Source organism: Electrophorus electricus, chromosome 17, assembly GCF_013358815.1.
Source record: "Electrophorus electricus isolate fEleEle1 chromosome 17, fEleEle1.pri, whole genome shotgun sequence".
NCBI lineage: Eukaryota > Metazoa > Chordata > Actinopteri > Gymnotiformes > Gymnotidae > Electrophorus > Electrophorus electricus.
Genome location: NC_049551.1, coordinates 5,740,326 through 5,745,842, shown reverse-complemented (window position 1 = coordinate 5,745,842; position 5,517 = coordinate 5,740,326).

The following is a 5,517-nucleotide window of genomic DNA, read 5'->3' as shown; positions in this document are numbered from 1 at the left end:
CATCTCCCAGTGGTTTGTCAACCTATTTCAGGAATGACCAGAGAACTAAAAGGGTTGAAACCACTTTCAGTCATGTTTTGCAGTCTCATTTGAATTCAGTTCAGCTTGTAGAGCTCATCAGAGCAAGCTTTCAGGAAAAGGCAAATGTCTTTTGTGTAAGTGATGAAGAATGTTAGCTAGCTAACTGATTAGCTCAAGTGGGCATAAGATTGCAACAACACAACTTCAGTCATCTATAGTCCTCTCAAGTCATGTTTTCATTCATGCTGTCATCTGTCGCATATAACTTACTCTGGGTCTAAACAATTTTTGTTAATGAGACAAATGAATGGAGTTTTCATATATTGCCTCTGTCATGCCCGGTGGTTGGCAAAAAATGTTCCAATTCTGATACGTTTGTCATTATGTACATTTTTTTCCATATTATTTTGGCATCCTTTGAATTATGATGTCAATAAAGTGTCAAAAATGTAAGTTTTGTAATGTAAGTATTCTAATCTGACACCATAGCTCCCTTAATTTTTTCACTTGAACATTTAATTAGGCTTCAATTTTGTCAAACCATCTTTTATTTAGCTTGCGTTTGTCTGTTATCCAATGCTAGTTAGCTAGACCTATTTTGTAGGTAGCATAGGCCAGGATTAAGTTAGCTAGACCTCTTTTGTAGGTAACATAGGCCAGGATTAAGTTAGCTAGCCAGTTTAACTCATTGGATACTCACTGAGAGATTGAATACCTTCCCCTTCTGTTCAAAGCTTCCTCTGATAAACTCTACAAGCAGACCTGCACTCAAACAGCGCTGCTCAGTGTGACCAGACTGAACATTATTTTTACCCCTTTGAATAGATTGCTACTGTAGTCATCCTTGAAAAAGGCTGACAAGCCAAGAGTGATATGGTATAGGACCTGTCCTAACTTACCCATGTCTATAATGTGGAGTAGCTTCAGCCTTTATGTAACAATATTTGTATTTAGTCCAATTAATAATCACAATTCAGAGTAACATCTGGGAGAAGTCCAAACTTATTGGATTGCAAAAGGTATTTATCACAGGGTGCAATAGGGCCAATTCTTGAAAAAGTCATTAATTTTGTCCATAATAAAAAAAGACTTTAACAAGTGTGCTCAGTCAATGTGCTGTCTGTCAGTCAGTAGGCCACAAGCTTGTCTGGCAAAAATGTAAACAATAAAACATCACTGCAAATTAACATTGATACTGATATAAAGAGTATTTCCCAGAAAGCTAGCAGTGTCTTGTACAATAATACAGATTTGGTATTCAAACCTCAGTTTTTGAATGACATATTACAATCTGAATTAAGACCTAAATGGAACACTTACAGATTTGGAAGAACAAAGCTCCTCAACATAACTGAAGCTATGTGGTATGACTTAAGGAACAAAATCCGAACTCAAGCTTGTAAGAATTTACCACAGGATCAAGCAAATTACCACTTTACCTGATAAAATGGATTACATTTTCTTGCTTGGGAGCTTAAGACATTTGCACAATTGTGTGTGTGTGTGTGTGTGTGTGTGTGTGTGTGTAATGCTGTTTACAGGCTTTCTACTGTTCGGTGAACTATTGCAAGAATCATCCATTTTCATTACTCATATACTCTCTTCAAACCAATTGTAGCCACCTTTCCATGGCCTCTGGGCCCACCCATCCTACCCGGTTCTGCACTGACTGCCCCATCACCCTTTATCATATATTATTTCAAAGAGACTGACTGGACTTAAACTCTGTCCGTTGGAGAAGACAATTGGCCTTTGATTCGCAGAACCAAATGGTATCAAACAAACAATAGCATCACAAAAAAAAACCAAAAACAATTTAGTGAGCCTCACAGGAAGCAGGAAGTTTTAGAGGGAGGAAGAGGAAGTGGTAAATTTAGGCTAACAGCAGACACTGGGGTCCTACAGGAAAGGGTCAAAGAAGGGAGGTCAAGTTCCAGAGTATCACACTGATGTCATTAATGGTCACTGTACATACTTACCTTTTTATTTGTAGTTTCTTTTAAAGTTTTCAAGTTTTACTTTTTCATTTTCTGATTGAGGAATACATTCTGACCTACATTTAAAACTGGGCTTTCCTATGATTCAATTCCATTCAATTAATTTCAATTCAATTAAATTCATTTTTTTTTGTCATTCGCAATGTGCAAGCACATGTGTAAACAAAAAGAGGGTATGGCATTGCCAAAACACAGGCAGTATAAAAATGAAATGAAATTAAAGAAATATAGAAATATAAAGAATATATCAAATAAAATAGTCATAGCATTTGATAATAGCGTTTACATTGAAATGTTATGACTTTGTGCAGACTGTGCAAACTTCAAATGGTTTGTGAGCTGTGCAAATGACAAATGCATTGTAAACATCAATATTTGGATGTGCAAGAAGAGTTATGCATTTTACATGGATAAGATTCAGCTGTCCAAATGAAAGGCGATTGTAAGCGTTGAATGTTTAAGCAGCATTTCACATTATAATGAGGTAGTGCATATGTCAAAGGGGGGGGGGGGGGGGGGGGGGGGGGGGGGGTTGTTCAGGTATTGTTAATAGCTTGTCGTCGGGACAGTTTGTGTAGCCAGGTTTAGATGTATAACAGTTTGGGGGAATAAATCTGTTGTTCAGATTTATTTATTAATAGTTATGCTCCAAAATGTAACCAATATTTAACCTTACAAGTGGATGACACTAAAGAGCATTATTTAGATATCTGAGCCAGGGTCACTACTGGCTGAGCTGCTTTGATGTTTTGAACTTCATGGACCTTACACAACACTACACTGAAATATACATATCAAACTACATTCTCTTCTCTACTCTTCTCTTCTCTCTCTCTCTGAAGTCTGTCTGAAAGCTCTGCGCTAGCGGGTGTTTCTCCAAAACAGTTTCCCTGAAGAACCGACCCAGCCTGGGTCATGCTTACTTTGATTTTCTACTTATTTTGTTTTTGAGTTTATACTGCAGGCAGTAAAGTGCTGGACCTGGTGGGGTTTTGTGGTCTGACTGAGTCAGTCTCTCACTTGTTCTCCTTGTATCTCACTTCAACAATGTTTTACTGGTATGAGTGTTACAACCTACATTACAAATAAAGAAATAAATGAGAAAACAAGAGATATAAAACTAGAAACAGAAAAATAGTGCAACAGAAAAACCATTATGGACAAAATTCTCTACAAAGAATGAGAGAGCGCATTTTGTTCCCTCTAGCTCTCTTAGCATTGCTTCCTTTTTCAAACTGCTTGTGCTTAACGTGAGACTTATACCACATCTGTTAAACAGTCTGTGATGGTCAGTACAACCAGCCATAGTGACCCTTGTGCTGTAATTCCCCTTCAGCCTGCACAATCACGAAAGCAGCTTTTAATTAAACAGGAAAATACAGACATTCAATCAGCATGTATGCCAGCAGTATAGCCTTAAGCTAAATTGAAATTGCACTGTTAGATTTTGGTGATTTCATAAATATTTCAGAATAGAGTTAGCTAGTGTGTGAAGGGAAGTTGTGTTTGTATGTGAGTGTGTGAGAGAGAGAGAGAGAGAGAGAGAGAGAGAGAGAGAGAGAGAGAGAGAGAGAGAGAGAGAGAGAGGGCAAAGCTTTCTCCTGTTGCTGTTTTTTGGCCCTTGGGAGAAGGAGGGAAATCAGGATGGAGATTAGGCCTATATTGGCCCTAGGGCAAAACCCTCACGTTGCCTGGCTGAATTATGCCACCTTAACATTTCATTTTACTAGGTGTCCTCCCTCTCTCTAACTGTCTCTCTCCCATAATGCATTCTGCAGGCCCTTACATTACAAAAAAAGAGAAAGAGAGAGAGAGAAGAAGTAAGCAGGTGAGAATGAAGCAGTAAGCAATCACCATGGAGATTACTTCTGAATCTCCACTACCCACCTCTGCTCTTCATGGCATCTCGACGCTTTAACTGCTTCTTAGTTTCCCTCACCACGAGTCCTCAAGCCGCCTTTACAACAGCCCCCCCCCCCCCCCCCCCCCCCCCCCACAAACTCAGAATTCAATTCCACACGCAACTGCAGAAACTACCGTAATGGGTTCTTTGCAAATAAGCTTTGATTTATGCTGTATATCACTTCTTTAATATTTCAGAACCCCTGATGCTGTTTCTGTATTGATTTATTCACCATTTCCATACAGAGCTCCAAAGAGGGAGACAATACATTATAGAATTTAATACGTTTCAAGCTCCTCTTTCCACTTTTGAAATGACCAAGAAAGACTTTCATTTCACAAGAATTGTAGGTCCATCATGAACTAGCTGTTCACATGGGAGGTTCCTGAGATAGCATCGCTCTCAGGAGTGGAGAGAGAGCAAGAGAAAGGAGAAACAGTCTGCCAGTTGTGCAGGAGAGAGTGAAAGAGAGACAGAGAAGGGGGTGAGAGTGTGGATACCAGCCGAGGGAGATAAGGCCAGAAACTGAGAGAGGCATGCCGAGGAGCACGAGAACCCTATGCACAGGAAATTGTGTCATTTATCATCTCCTGTAAGCACATCAACAAACAAACAAACAGCTCCAGGAAGTCCAAGGCATCACTTCCTCTTCCTGCTCCATCTGTAGGTGATGAGGGAGGCTTCCTGCAGGGAAAAGGATCTTCCATCCTGGGGGACAGAGTATTTTCCTATGGAACGCAGGTGCACCTGCCAGCCTCGTCAGCGGGCCGATGGGGAAGAGCGCTGACTCGGAGCAGCGGAGACGCGGCAGGGAGGACAGCCCCGCGCACGCATAATCACTAACCGCCCCACGGGTCACAGCTTGGAATAGTTATTTCCAAAGCCCGGGCAAATTGCCTCCGGTCGGGCCGTGACAGCGGCCTGCGACCTGCACCTACACAGCAGCATGCAGGGCTGCCCTGAGCTCCGTCGGCTGGTCCTCGGGTGGGTGTGAATCTCTTTAAATCCTTTACTGGAACTTTTACAGCAAAATCCTATTATATGGTCTTCGTGTGTCATACATCCATGTAATTTCATTCATAACGATGTTAAAGGTCATAACTGATTCACCAACAGCACTCTTTCTTTAAGAAGTCAGAAACGTAGCCGTATAGGACCTTTGACTATTGACCCAATGGATTATTTCAATCAAACGTCATCCTTAAGAACACTTCCTTAAGAATAATTTCCTTAAAGCTGATGACACAGACATGCCTCCAGATTAACCAAGACCTCAACGAAAAGCAGTAGAAGTTTCTATTCTGTTTGTATTGTGGGAGGATTTACACTGTTTTTAGAAGCTAAGACTTGCTAATTGAATTGTGCAAATAAAGTAATTCTTGGTGCCATTGCATTCAAGTGACCAGTCAAAACATCTGAGTGACCAGACATACATTCATTCACGCTCACACATATACTCACACACACAAACTGTCATCCAGAGAATTTAATTTTTTGTGTTAGTGGTTAAGTGTCAGATACCCACAATCGATGTCGTACAGTGAATGGCGTAAATGCACATGTATTATTTAGGCTTGCTTTCTTTCTGTATCTCTG